Source organism: Agelaius phoeniceus, chromosome 3 (assembly GCF_051311805.1).
Source record: "Agelaius phoeniceus isolate bAgePho1 chromosome 3, bAgePho1.hap1, whole genome shotgun sequence".
Classification (NCBI taxonomy): Eukaryota; Metazoa; Chordata; class Aves; order Passeriformes; family Icteridae; genus Agelaius; species Agelaius phoeniceus.
The window spans coordinates 86,058,656-86,074,037 of NC_135267.1; the positions used below are offsets into that span (position 1 = coordinate 86,058,656).

A 15,382-nucleotide genomic window follows, 5' to 3' on the forward strand; every position below is an offset into this window, starting at 1 on the left:
ATCTTATGTTGAAACCATTATCTGGAGAGAAGGCATGTCCTTCTGAGCAGCAGTGTGGAGAGGAAGGGTGGGCTAAGGTACTAACAAGGACAGTTAATCCTATACTGAATACCAAATGGCAAGTGAGGAGAAGTGATAGAAAGCTGCAAAGATTTTGGGTTATGCTTTCTTCTCTTCTTCAGCATCTGTCTGTCCTCAGGCTCTAGAGATTACTATTGTGTTGGGCTCTTTTGGACATGAGATAAGGCTTTGTTTTGATATTGGAGCACTGACACAGAACTTACATGATATGTGAAGCCACCAAACATGAAATCAGTAGCTATAATGTTGAAATTCCTGTTATGGAAATCATGTGTCAGGATACTTTGAAGTGTCTGGTAACATTTTTTTTATCAAACTGAAGAAATTCAGGGCTATCAATGATGCATTTTGGTATGGCTCTTTCTGCTCAGCATGGTAGAGGCAGGAATTTCTGTTCTTGGTCTGCTGTTGTCAAGTATATAACAACTGAGCCTGCTCACAGGCACCTGATTGAAATTGAAGAATGGTCCCAAATAGTGGGAGAGTTTGAATTTTGGGGTGGATTGGAAAAATGATTGCTTAACCATTATGTAACATCATTAATCTTTCCTGCATTCTGCAATATTGGAGCTATGTAAGAGCAATTAAGTTGAAAGCAACTTTTAAAAAGCCCTTTCATTGATCAGTAATGTTTTTAAAATTACATAAGACCTGCCTTTTTTTCTGTAAACTGAATTACAGATACATTTAGCTGGTTCCTCTCAAGTTTTCATGAAGTGGTTCCATAATTCAATACTGTTGTAATATAAATGTTGTAGGAATTATTCTTTAATTTTCTTCTACTGGATATATATAGCTTTATGGAAATACTTCTGTTAAAGTTCATAAAATGTGTTAATAAAACATGAATGTGAAAAAAATTCTGAATTCCTCAGCAATAAGCGAGGAGATGAAAATTTGCATTCCTGTATTACATCCTACACAGTTTATAGTTTGGATTATAAACATTTCTATTCTGTACTTTTAATGAGAAAATAGAAGGCAGGAGTCTATTTCCATGTGTCCAAGAGGCTGAAAAAACTGGAAATCTTTGGTTTCTATGCAGTTACAGTGTTTCATTAATACTGTGTGCAGTAAGGGTGTGTTATCTTTGCTCTGATGTGATGTCAATGTGGGCATACCCTGTGCCACTTACCTTTAATAGTCAGATTAATAAGAAGCAAGCCAAATGCTACCACTGAGCCACCCTGGGCACCTCAGCTTCACATCACCCAAACTGCTTTACCAATGATCAGCAGCATGTGTCTGGTCAGTTTTAAAGATGCTGCCTGAGAAACCATTCTTGCTAGCTTGCCCTGCTGTCTGTAAAATTAGGTTGCTTTAGGTCATGAATGACAAGCCCATTCAAAAACCCTGGGAGGACGTGATGGAAATGCAGTAGAACAAATCTGTCAAATTGTGCTTTGTTTAAAATGTTTCCTAAATCCACATGACTGGGTTATACTTTTCTGTCCTAATGTGAAGCACAGGTAATGAATGATGTGTGGTCAGGTGGAGGTGATGAGATAGAATCAACTGGTATAAAATAAGCACATACACTCTTCAAAAGTAATGGTCAGCATAGAACATTGTTTGAACTGAGTTTTGAATCACTGCTATTAAATTCTTGGCATCTTAATCCTGAACTAAAGAAATGAGAAAGAATGGGGGGAACTCCTCCCAGTTTTAAACATTAAGAGAAAATCTGCTATCAGGATCGATAAAAAGGCAGACACCATCTTCAGAATGATGAATGTGTGTGTTTGCTTGGATGTAAGGAAAAAGGATTTAAAGCATAAAAATGTTGATCCAAAGCTGTGTCTGAAACAGTCTTGTTAAAATCCAAATTCACTCCACAGACCAACAATTTAATTGTTTCCTGTTGTGTATCTTCTTGTCCTAATGTTAAAAGTACTGGAAATCATCTTATTTTTTGATGATTTGTCCTGGTGAATCCTCCAGTGAGATTTTTAGTGAGACATAGTGGAAAGGAAAATTTATACATACTGAACAGTGTTTTAATGTAGATGTATCTGCAAATACTGATCCATTTAACTGGAACTTGTCCAACAAGGCACAGCCTTTTTGGAAAGGAGACAGAGAGAGTGACTGGTGCTTTACATCAGCTCAGAGATCTTTGGGAGGCTGCTGTATTGGCTCTCCTGTCTCCTGTAAGCCCTGTCCAGAGGGAGGTGATGCTGCTGAGCTTGTTCCCTTGACACTACATGGAATTTTAGACAGATTTGACAGTGCTGCAGGGCTTTGCTGTGAAGAACCAACAATTCACTACTGAGAAGGGAGTTCCAGCAATTCAAACACAACATTTTTCAGATGTAGAGAGATTTGTTTGTTTTCATACACACATACTCTCAAGATATTTTTTCATTCTCCTTCCACTGTGTTCAAGTTACTAACTGCTGACAAGAAATTCACATCTCATAAATAATGCTTAAGAGCCATTGCTGTATAAATTGAATGTGTTATGAATTGTGATGGGTCTTTTTGTAGCATTCTACGCCCGGAGCAGGAAGAACAGAGGATGTCATTTTCATTAATTTCTAATGAGGCGCCAATTAAAGCTAAGGAAGGAACTCAGAAGGGAAGAGTCACAGAGCTCCCCTGAATCCTGTGCCCCGGGGCTGTCAAACGAGTGTGCTGCCAAACCTCCTCTGAAAGTTCCAGTAAATTACAAACTCATCCAGAGCACACACAAGACAAATTCAGCTTCCCTTTGATCTTCAAAAGAGCAATTTGTAAGACGAGTTCTGAGCCTTTTCACACAGCAAACTGGGAGAAGTGATAGGAATTGTTAATTGCTGATGCACTTTGCAAGCTCCAGTGAGAAAGAGAAATTTTTAAATGAATTCTCATTTTGAGCTTCTGATGGCATAACCTTTGTATCAACACCACTAAAACAAAATCAGCTTCTTGTGCACTGTTTGTAGGTAACTGTAAGAGTAGGCAAGTCCTGCAGATAGCAGTGTTCTCTAGTTTGGCCCTTCCAATAGTTCAGTGTCTTACAATGGGTAATGATTGTATTGAAATAATTTTTATTTAATATTAAATTTAGGAGTCAGTTTTATCATCAAAGAATTGCAGGAATCATACTCTTCCAGTTACACTGTTACAGCATTTTTGCAAGCACTCTGAAATCAACCGCCTGTGATCCTTGATCTGAAAAAGAAGTTGTTGCCTCAGTGGTGTCATAACTGGATGGTTACCAGAGAGTTGGTTCAAAAGTAGGGACACTGAATGTGTGAGTGGAAGTAGCTATAAAACACTGAGTTTTGGAAATGTATTGTAAAAAATACAGGTTGATTAGTTGCAAATAACACTATAAATTTCTAGGCCTGCCCTTAATTGCTTGACTAGATGTATATTGCTACTAAATAAAGTTACGTACAGTTTTAAAAGACACTGAGCTGTAAACTTTTACTCTATAGAAACTATTTGCACAGAAAGCAAAATTTAATTTTATGAAAGAGGCTTACAGTTTTACAGTAAAAAGCAGTTCTGGTAGCACTAGGTCTGTGGTACCAAGCCAACACGCAGAACTCTTCAGTGATCTTGTTTTTGGAATTGCATGAGAAATATGATCCATTCTAGTCAGCAGTTAGAGAAAAATTAGTGTAGGGTGCCAGCTCTGCAGCAGCTTTTGTGTAGAACACTTTGGTGTTTGTTGGCCACATCCTTATGGGTGTGTCTGTACCTCAGACTCCACCTGGCTCTTGGCGATCAGAGGGGTGCCTGAGATAATGGGCCCTGCAAAGCAAGCCAGGCTGCAGCTTCCAGCAGCAGTGCCATTTGTTTGTGTTCTTCTCAGATAGGAATTGTCATGTTTTTCCTGTTCTTGGGCCAGAGGGGGTACTTAGGAGGACAGGAAGACATTGAAACCTTCCAGCTTGATCACACTTGAAAAATAATTGCTCAGTCATGTTGCAAACATGATCAAACGCTTGCTAGCCATATTTCTTGCCTGTGTGGACAAGAAAGCTTTTCTTGGAATTTTACTGGCCTAGGTTATATTGTAAGAAGCTACAATTTCCTGGAATGCATCTGGCCTAACAGCTGTGCACTCGCTGCTGCTCTTGGGGGAGGCTGCTGTGAGCACTAACCTCAGGCAGAGGTGAAGGCAGAATGTGGTGGTTTGCAATTTTAATTTGTGAGATGTTGGCAAGTACTGATGTTTGTCTGCTTTTTGATTGGAAGGGATGCAGTTCACAAGTGGCCTCTACAGCAATAAGACTGAGCCAGGAAACAAGAGTCAAGCTTTGCAACTCAGCCAGAGAGCCACCTCAGGGTGCTGAGCACCTGGAATTGAGGGTGGAGCACGTGACCCACGACAGCCTGCTCCTTTAGAAGGGCATAAATTTCCTTCCTAGTTACTGTGCTTATTTTTCACATCCCTGTTTTTCATTTAGTTCTGTATAAATCTATAACAATCTCTTGAAATTCTTTTCTTGGTGTTACTGTTGGTTTGTTTTGTTTGGTCTAAGCACAGAGATAAGAGGGAGAGAAAAACAGACTCCTATCAAGCACTAGCAGAAACAAAATACATCCACACAGCAGAGACTGTACTTACAGATAAAATGGCAGCAAGTCTCACTGTCATTGAGTAATCAAAAAAGTGGAAGAAAAGCAGCTGCAGATTCTTAACTTGGATAACAGAACTGCTGGTCCATAAATACAGGAGATGAAGCACTTGTTTGGATTGTGCCAAAATAAATTTGGAGTGATTTGATTTACTCAGTTAATTTAGAAATAATCTTCAGAAAAACAGGAAAAAAAGAAACAAATTTGAATAGATAAGATGCTCCATCTTTATACAAAGTTGTCAAACATGTATTGAAACTAATGTTTCTTTTAAAACTTGGTCATATATTAAATCATAGTTCCATTTCCATGGAACCTTTTTCTGTGGAGGAGAATTTGTAATGGTGCTGGTAAATTCACTTTCTAGATGGATAAGGTTTATCTGGTACAAGCCAAAATGGCTTCAGGGCATGATTCTGTCTTGGTATAACAGATGTACTTCCATTGATTGAGACGAAATATGCACAGTGCTTCTGGAGAGTATGAGTCAGCCAGTTCAGTAAGAAGTATTAAAATAAATCTTATTAGTGACTGGTTACTACAGCCCTGGCAAGTCTTACTGTCAGCTTGTAAGATGTGCCACATTCAGCTGTCCTGTGTTGGCTGTTCTCCTAAGGGAGTTGCTCCCAGAATAGTTCTTTTGCTTCAGCCATTTCAGGAATGTCCAGCATCTTACCTTATATTGCTGCAAGTATTAAAAAAATACCCAACAAAACACAAAGTCTATTGTAGTTTGAACTTGAACTTAGAGGGGGGAGGGGGGTTTGTTTTGTTGTATTTTATGAAGATGTTATTCCAAGACTCCAGTTTAATGGATGGGGAATAGGAGCTGTTAACTAATGTTGGTTTTTCTAGTATGTATTCTGAAGGTACTGGAAATGAAGTAGTTGATTAATTGGTGCATCCTAGACTCCAAGTGTAGGACCCAGAAAAATGCTTTAGTGTCTAGGTTTCAGAAAAGCTGTCTGCAGCTTTAAAAGTGTTAATGGAGTTCATGCTCCTTATAATTAGGAATCATGAAATATTGTTTGAAGAGGCTCCAGTATAATTCTCCGGCTTGTTCAATTAACATGGGTTTCTTACAGGATGTGCTGATTTTGATTTCTTCCATTGTGCTACCAAAAGTTTGGCAGTGTTGATTTAGTAATATGTACTGAGCCTGTTCCTTACCTTCCTGTAGTCCCAATCAGTCCATGTAATTGAAATGGGCTGCTCATCTCTTAAGTCCCCAAGTCCTCCTTAAGTAAAACAAGTTAGGCTGTTCCTTCTAAAAACAAAAAGTGGTTTTATTTTGACATTCCTGATGTAGTAAGTCCATCAGCATATAACTTTCTGGGGTTTTCAAATGGGAACTGCAGTGCTGGGTGAAAAATCAGCATTTTGTAAGTGTGCCACATTAAATCTCTTCCCTACATATCTGTATTGTAGTTACAGAAGAGTGAAGTGTATCCATAAAGGGAAAGATGATACAATTTTTTAATTGTCATTTATGCAGAAGAGACACATGGCCTAGTGAACTTGAACATAGAAAGCTATCTGAGACTATCTCATTTCTTTTCCAGGTACCTTTAGGGAAGTATTTGCTCAGTCTCTGAGTCATTTTTTTCTTAGGAAAAAAAAAGACAGATAAGTCCCCCTTAAAAATGATTCAAACATGTCTATATGTTAAAAACAGCTGTACACAGAAGTACTGATTCTACTAGTATTTGATATTTGAAGTAGACACAGAAGGCCCAAAAATATGCCATAATAATCTGATTAATCCTGAAGGAACATTACCAGCTAGTTAAGGTAAGGCTTAGGTAGCAATGAATGTAAATTTTGTTGATGAAAGTCCAAGATATTCACAAGTGGGGAAAGAACATAGCCACAACTGCTGTACCAGAACTGGGAGGAGAAAAAGGATAATTGAAAGGAATTGTCTAAATTTGCTTGAAAAGTCAGAATTCTTTCCAGGAGCTAGAGTATTTTTCCCCTTAAATAAAATCTTATCTTAGAGGAAAATACCACCTGTGGCCCTAAATTATGTAATTCAGTTACAAGAGGGTGTTAAAGGTAGGTACTGAGACTTGAGACTACTTGATGTGGATGTTCTAAGGATATTGATGTCCTAAGGAAATGGCATTGAGATCAGTGTGAATCAGTTTTCACAAAAGTAAAAAGAATAGTATTAGTCTGCGTCAGGACCTTTTAGTATTAAGTCTTACTGGCCTTGGAGGAAAGTTTCAAGAGCTGAGAAACTGCATCAATGGATATTATAATCACATATGAGTATTTAGTAAGTTTTTAAAGGTAATATATTTATTTACTGTATCTTTCTTTGTATGTATTGAAATGCAAATGCCTTCAGAGGTGTTCAGAGCTGTTAAACATTCCCGAGTTGATGAAAGTGTTGCAAGTTACAGGCACAAGTCATGTATGGGGGTCCTGCCATATTCTGAACAAGCAGGAGCCAGGAATGTTTTGTAAGTCTACACCAAAGAAAAAAAAAGGGAATGGTGGTAGTGTACATTGCTCTAAGCATTTGTTTTCCTTTGTGGTGTAAATTGGACTTCTGAATGGAGCTCTATTTTCCTGTGATTAGAAGAATTACTCTTGACATAGATTGCAAGAGGCTACAGTAACAGAAGACTTTCATGGAGCAGAAGGTCTAATCTAAGAGACCCTGAACAGAAGGTGTAAATAAGGAATGAAGACATAAAGCACATTTTATTTAGGTTTAAAAGAAGTAGAGCTGCATCTTTCTTGTTTGGCCAGCCAGCCTAGCTGATCTCAGACTGTAGATCACTATGGTGCAACCTCTACTGAAACCCAGGGCATAAGTAATACAACTCAGGAAATTGACTGAAAGTCAAACCTTCAATTGTATTCAGCATGTGATGAAGTCAAAATACATGCAGGATCCAGGAGACCTGTGAAAATTAATGCCACACATACTGGATGTTAGTACAGACCCTTTCATTATTCATTCCAGTTCTTTATTAGTAGCCTTATCTTTCCTGCATTTTCATTGGGCTAAACAAAATTACACACATACATTATTGAATCACTAGGTATTGCTTGCTATTTTAATTAACTTTCTGGGTACACTTCAGCTTTTAATTAAATCCTCAGCTTCTGGGAGAAGTGTATAAGCTCAGGTGGGTTTGGTGTAGAGAATTCTAGAAGTACTAAAGCTCACACAGCTCTTTTTAAAGTGTTAAATATTGCACAAGCCCCAGCTCTGACCTTAGGAGAGCTCTGTCATCCACTTGCCATTTCTCAGGACACTTAATTAAGGTTTCACACCACTCAAATCTAGAGAGTCTATTGCTCAAATCTAAATATGTTGAGTAGGAAACAAATGCCTCTTGATTAGCTGGTATAACCCATGGAAGATCTAATTTTATAGCAGTACTAACATTTGTGATAGTGTCACCTATTAGTACAAGTTACCTCTACTTCATTAGCTGCCTTGGACACTAGGAGGCCTTCTTGACATAATTCTGCTTTTTTACTGTGCATCCTGTTCTTTGGATTGATTTTCCCACATAACCTTGTGAAACTAGGAATGATTTGGGAGGTGCAGTATTATTTCAGTGTGTTCTTGGTCATCCAAATGTGGCAATGAATATTCCTTTTACAAGTGTAGCAGTGATACTAATTCCTCTTGAATATGCCATTGCAAAGTCACACAATTGTTTAAATAAGGAAACTCTTCACCTACCTGAAGTCTAAACTTTTAATTTTGAACCTTACTTTTCCCCTCCTTCAAATAAGTTGATCATTGATGTTTATTATCTGATACCTCACTTGATGCTGTAAGTTGTTTGGAGCAAAATGGTTTCTCCAAAAATTCTCTTGTTAAATTAAAGTTTAGCTGGTTTTGGTTATTTGGGGCTTTTTCCCTGCCTTTGTGTTTCAACAATTGCACAAGTCTTTGGTGAAAAATGTTTCTTCCAGTTATATCAACAGATTACATGACAAATCAAAATGCTAATTTCTGGGAAGTTGCATCTTTATCACAGATGAACTGGGACCAGAGCCCAGTTCTGCAGAGATTACACAAGAGCAGTGACCCAACAGTTGTGGGGTTGGAGAGCGAGCTTGTGGTGTCACAGCTGCTGCTTGTGCCTGACTGCTGTGGGTGAAAGCTGAGGCCAAAAGCCAGGGACAGTGTATAAGGTCAGAAGGGGAGCCTACAGATGCCATTGTCACCACTGGGTAAGTCAGTGACCTCTGAGGTATGAAGCACTTTAGAAGTGAGTATTGATTGCATGGAGTATCTGTGGGAATATTCCTGGACCTGAATTGTTCTGATAGTCTGTCCCCAGTAGGTAACAGCCTTAACTTACAAATCTGTTGTGGGTGTAGAAGTTGTGATGTGGAAGTGTTTATTCTCAAATGCATGAGTTCTGCACAACAAGAAAAATATCTGGTCCAGTTCAAATTACTTAACCACCATCTTCTTCTGGTGCATGATGGAACTGGGACACAGCAAACATTTGTTAATGGCAATTTACTGTTACAAAGTAAATGTGCTGTATTTATGACTCTGATTAGGAATTATTTGAAATTCAGAAATAATTTCCTGAAAACCTCAGCTCTGTTCCTAAACATTTTCCCTAGTTCTCTGGGATTAGTGTTCACTACAGTAGAAGTTAAGAATCGAGTCTAGAAGAGTGCCATATCCTAATTTTTTTCACTCCAAATACAATGACTTCAAAGAAACAGGAGGAAACTTTGAGTTGTTCTTCTTAGTTCCAAAGACAAGGAATAGAGTAGTGCCTTGTGTAGAATCTCCTCAAGAATTGTTGATCAAAAAAATTCCCCTAAAAAGCAGCACATGCTTTGTCCTGAAGTGATATGAATTCTCTGTTCAAAATTTGTCACATTCAATGTAGGAAAAAATAGTTTGACATCTTTCTGTGCAAGTAGTCAGATGAATAGGAAAGTGTATTTGAAATTAGCACAAATTGGGATAAAACATATTTTGTTTGCAGGGTCTCCACTGTGCCAAACTGCATCTCTTGTGTGCTCCCTAAAGCAGCTTCCCAGGCTTATGATCTTAAAGGAAATAGACAGAAAACAACTTTGAAACACAGGTTATACATGACCAAACTTGGAAATCTTTTCCTTGGAAGTCTTTTCCTTGCAATTGGAAGAATTATTGCAGAATCTTTAACCATACCTGTCCAGTGGCTGCTACAGTATTAAGATTATGTCCTCTCTCTTTCGTATGCAAGTTCTTCCATTCACTTCTTGGGCAGTCCTTTCCACAAATGCTTTTTCTGTCTCTAATGCAGATACATACACATTGCTTTACCCTCTTCATGGCAGAGAGCAAAACAGAGGAAGAACAGAAAAAAAATTCTTACTCCTTTCTTTTCTCCTAAGTATAAAACCAGTAGTAGAAATACAAAATGAATCTGTAGAATTTCATGAACACTCTTACATAGCACCAGAGATATCACAGAGCTGTATGCTTCCAGCATGAAACCTGAGATTATCACTGACTGAGAGCAGGAGGGAAGTCCCAGGGTGCCCATCCAGTCCCAGGGACAGATTGCCAGAGTAAAAGAAACATTCTAAGATGTTTTACACCACCTCTTTCCTTTTCCTCTCTTTGATTCAGCTATTGATCATTTTGGTAGCTGTGAGTAGGTATCAATGATCTGTATGAAGAAGAAAGTACTGTAAATTAAGTTGCAGTGATCACAGCAAATGGTTAGAAAAATAAGTTAATAGGAAAAGTACACTTCATCCTACTGTATGTTTTGTGAACCTTTTACAGCTGTGTGCTCTTTGTGAAGATTCATGGAACTGAAGTGCTTTGAGTGGGCAATGCTTAAGACAATGTACATTGACATTTAGAGACTTCTAACTTTGAGCACCTAGAGGTTAACACTCTCCATCCACTCAATTTGGAGTGGAAATGATAGAAAGGACTACCTCAGTTTTGTGGAGTTTTAATAAGTACATCTATCTGGTTAAAAAGCTTCATCATACTGTGGTGTGCTCCTCTTTCCCCTTGGAAATGAATTACAAGATTCCCATCCAAGTTATTCTGAGGTACTTACCACTTTGTCAAAGTCCCTGTCGACTTGCAAAGGTGGGAAAGAGAAACAGAAGAGTTTAGTTCACTTATTTCCAAAACCTCGCTGTTTAGCTTGGTGGGATTTGGTTCGGTTATACAGAAAACATCAGTAAACCTGAAATTTCCTTGAGTTGTGTAATGAAAGCTGACAATGCTAGTGCAGAGCATTCCCACGGAACAGAGAGGTGAGATAATTAGTGTAGATGCATGAATGGAGCTGTCTAAAAGAGAATAATACCAGATACCAGCAGACTGGAATACATTTCTATTGCCTAGGCAGTGTGTCCGAGCTGCCCTGGAAGCTTTGCCTGGCTGGACTACAGCGCACATTCCCATCTTTCCATTACCACGTGCTCTTGCTAAACAGTCTCCAGAACACAGGGGAGTAAGCTGGGTCATACTGCACTCCTCAGGTGCTGAAGCCTTTAGGATCTTGCTTTGGGTCTTGGTAGCTATTTGTTCTGCTCTTCCGGTCATTTCTTACCTATTTCATGTCTTTAAAAAAAAACCAGAAAAAATTCCTTCCCACACTTACTTATAAATAGTTTTATTGTTAGTATAATTTGCAACACATTAAGTCATCTTGCCAGTTGAAAGGGCTACGGGGGAGATGCATACATGTTGTTTTGGGGGTGAATGGTGTGCAGTTGCTCTGAACAGTGCAGCAGCATGAGCTGATCTTCTCGGCTGGCTCATCTGCCTGGTTTGGTTGTGCTGCATGATAGCCTGCAGATATGTTCATTGCTTAAAGAGATGTTAAAATCTGTTATTGAACAGAAATCTGCTTGTAGACTCATGCAATACCTTGTTAGATAATATCTTTGGTGTATCTTACTTTGGTGTAAGTTTTCTTCTAACCTTACACAGTATACTTCTAACCTTTGGTAGAGGATTTTTGCAGTATCTTCAACTCTTAAGTCACAAGGTATTTTTAAATTCTGTTTGAACATCTGTTGATTAAAATTTCAAATTTGCAAGAGAAGTAAAATATTTTGTGAAGAATGTGAAGTCAAAGCACACAGTACAATCCTGCACAGGCTTATGTCTGTGTCATTACTAGGATTGCTTTTGAATAGGCTTTGTATAGGGCTCTATACAAACATAGGTTGTTTATTTAATGAAATTTGGAAATGGTACAAGTTCTGACAGTTCTGAACTTCTGCCTGTTGACTTGGGAATGAAATTAATAAATACTGATCCTAGTGGATAGGTAAGATGATTTTTAAGTATCAGAAGCTCAGGGTTTTATGGTAATGTTGACTTCACTTTCTTTTATTACCAGTGGGAGTTTCTTTGAATGTGTCAAAAGGGGTCACTGTAGCATAGAAGGCTAAACCTTCAGAGTGGTTGGTGCCTGCAATGAAAGGATAAATGGCTAGAGTGAACAATTAAGGTCATTGATGGTACTTGGTAATGAAGGGCTTTGCCTTTCCATGTCAGCAGTGATACTTGAACAGCTCGGCCTTCAGAAACTCAAAAATGTACCAGGGCTCTTGAGTGCAGCAAAGAAGAAAGGGCAGTTGTTTTTCATTACCCACACACAGCATGCTGTAGGTCTGTGATAACTCTCTGGTCTGGAATATGGAAGCCTATTCTGTTTTCTGTTCTCTCCAATATCCCTTTCCCATCAGGTTCCTCAGGAATGATGAAAGCAGCTTCACAGTTGCTGGTGTGAAGTCTTGGGCTTCCTTTGAGTGTCTCCTCTGTAAGGCAGGGATGGTGCTCTGCTTTATGGCTTTAGCCATTTTTGCTCTGGTGATGAAATGGAAGTGAATTTTTTTATGATGTATTGTGTAGAAGTTTCTTTGGTGCTCAGAGGAGCAAAAATGTTTTGAGGCACTACATAATGTTTTTCCAAGATGTTTGCATTAGAGACCTGAGGAGTGGGTGATTCATAGTTTACTTCTAACATCAGAAAACAATTGCAGAACTGTGAGATGTATTATTACATTTACTAGATTGAAATCTTCTGCACTGGGAGTGGAAGTCTGGCATGTTTGATGACTTGGGCAAATGAACTTCAGTTAGCAGATGTATTCCCTTTTGCAATGCTCTTTACACTAGAAGAAAAGTTATTTGTTTTGGCTTTTAGTTATAGTGTGCTAAAAGAAGCATTTCTGCAGTAAATTCCTTTAAGAGACGCAACCTGTATTTGATACCATCCCATAATGAACTTAACAGCATATACACTGCAGGAGTTCATTCATCTAACCTGCTTTGTAACCGTAGAAGCAGAGTTCTCAGGAGAAAAGGTTTCACCTCTAAATATGGATTGGCATTAAGGATCAAAATACAGATGCATCTGTTGGCCTTCTGCCCCAGCACACACAAGTCAGTAATGGAACTGCCGTAAAATCTGATGGCCTTGATGCAGCTCAGGCACTTGTGCACGTGCAGAGCACAGAGTGTCCATTCTGATTTTCAAACCACTGAAGAAACAAGGACTGAATACACCAGTAATAACCTAATTGAATATACCCATTCTAAACTAATGAAAAAATGTTCAGAACTAGTGTCACTCAATTAGTTGCTGAATCACAGTGTTTAAAGGCCTTTATATTTTAAATAAAACCTACAAAAAAATGAATTCCAATCTTTAAAGTGACTTCAGCATTTGTAGCAATGAGACTAAAGATCTGAATTCTCTTTTTGGAAATGGAGCTTCCAGGAGATCTGCATTGCTAATTCAACCAGAATAAGACCCATTCCATGAATCAGCCAATATATGCAGAACTATTTTCGTAACATTCAAAATGAGCTTGGGTATTCTTTCATTAGATACTATCTGTTCTAATTAGCAGTACATATTTAAATACATATATATGCATATATTAATAACAGGTTTAGATCACTTAGCTGCTGAAATTAGACATACTATTCCCATACTCTTGGAAAAATGGAAATCACTTGCCATTCTTTTGTGGACAGTTACTGAAACTTTGTTCAAGAATGCATAAAAAAATTCTTGATGAGCAGAAAAAAATAAATAATGTGTCATGTGGAATAAATGTAGTGTACAGTACAGCTTTTCCCATGTGAAAACAGGTGCTCTATAAAGAAATAAAAGGTGTTCAAAAATGAAATGAAGATTGGGCAAATCAGAGGATAGATTGTATTAGGGGTGGCAGGGTAGAAAGGAACATCATGAAGCTGTGCTGGTCTGCATGAGGCTTTGTAGAAGGGGAAGAAATGGGCTAATCGAAAGGTTATGATCAAAAGTGATAAATCATGTGGCATATGAACTTCCTTACTACATTTACAGAATTGTCAAAGGGTCTTGGTGAAGCAGTGCAGAAAATGGTATAAATTTTCAAGACTTCTTTTCAGTAACATTAGATGGCATTTCTACATATAGCTTGTTAAACATTTGGAAAGGATCTGTAAAACTGCCAGGATTTAAAACAAGTTTTTATTTAGAGGGGGCTGATACACCTCCTGCCCAATCCATATCTTTGTGGTGTCTTGCATCTCCTTCTTAGATATTCATTGCAAGAGGAGATGATGAACTTGATTTTTGAGGTCATCCAGGTAGGTATTTATGATTCTTATACCTGCAGTGGACTTTGGTTTAGCAATTTGATATCTTATTTCAAGAAATAAGGGAAGCCTTCAGACCCTGCTTTCTGTGAGAGAGAGCTGAGTGAAATGCCTGTTCAGTATTGGCACTATAGTCCAGGGATATTTTCATTTTAACAATCAGACCTTGAATTTTTGGCACCTCAGGAAAGATACTTATCACATTTGTGTGTGGTATGACCCAGACTGAGATTGAAGGGGAGGCAATGATCACAAGATGTGAGATACATATCAATTCAATCTGCATGTTTCTATACATATTTCTGAATTGTACATACCAATACAGAAAACTTGTCCTTTTGGCTTTGTTCCTAGAACTGGGTTTCAAAGCCAGACACAGATAATAGGTCTGTCTTTTCATAGCCTGGTGCTACTGAAACAAAGAGCAAAGATAAATCAATTTTTCTTCACTTTTTAAAAATAATTCCATGTATGACACTTTTCCTCTCTCTGTTTTCTTAACAATCACTCTAATATAAAGGTAGCAAGTTCTTCTCTCCTTATAAAATATATAAAATATATAAAATATAATTGATTGATATAATTGATAATAAATTTTATATATAATATAATATATAAAATATAATTGATATTTTATAGTCCAGAAACTTAAATTACTTCACACACAGATTCACATATGTATACGTATGTGTGTATATCTGTACAAAACACTCTCCCAATCATTCACTCACTCATTTTTATCCTTTTCCTTCTCTCAAATATTATAATTTTGTGGGTTGAATATCTTTTGAGCATTTAAGGAGCAGCAGTAATGTAAAGCTTTCAAGTAAGAGGCAGAGTGTTACTCTGCACCATCAGGCAGGAAAAATATCCTAGCACAGGTGGTATTACATGAACCATACTTGGTTTCCTATACAGTGGACTGGTGGTCACACACACAGTGTGACTTCTCCCCCCTATAGCATCCACTGCTATTTAACATTCATTATGGAGATGGGAAATTTGAGGCAGTTTCTTTACTGTTACAAAGTGCTAGGGACAAAGAAGGAAAAAGCTGATTTCCTTTGTAGACAAAAAGTGGTGTCTATGGCACATGCCCTCCTCACCTGCAGGGAA

The 15,382-nt window shown here is 38.0% G+C and overlaps 1 protein-coding gene across 2 annotated transcripts in view; it reads left to right on the plus strand.

Moving 5' to 3' along the window:
• ZFAND3 (zinc finger AN1-type containing 3) overlaps positions 1-15,382 on the plus strand; it is a 135,247-nt gene that overhangs the window by 116,545 nt on the left and 3,320 nt on the right. The window lies entirely within an intron of this gene.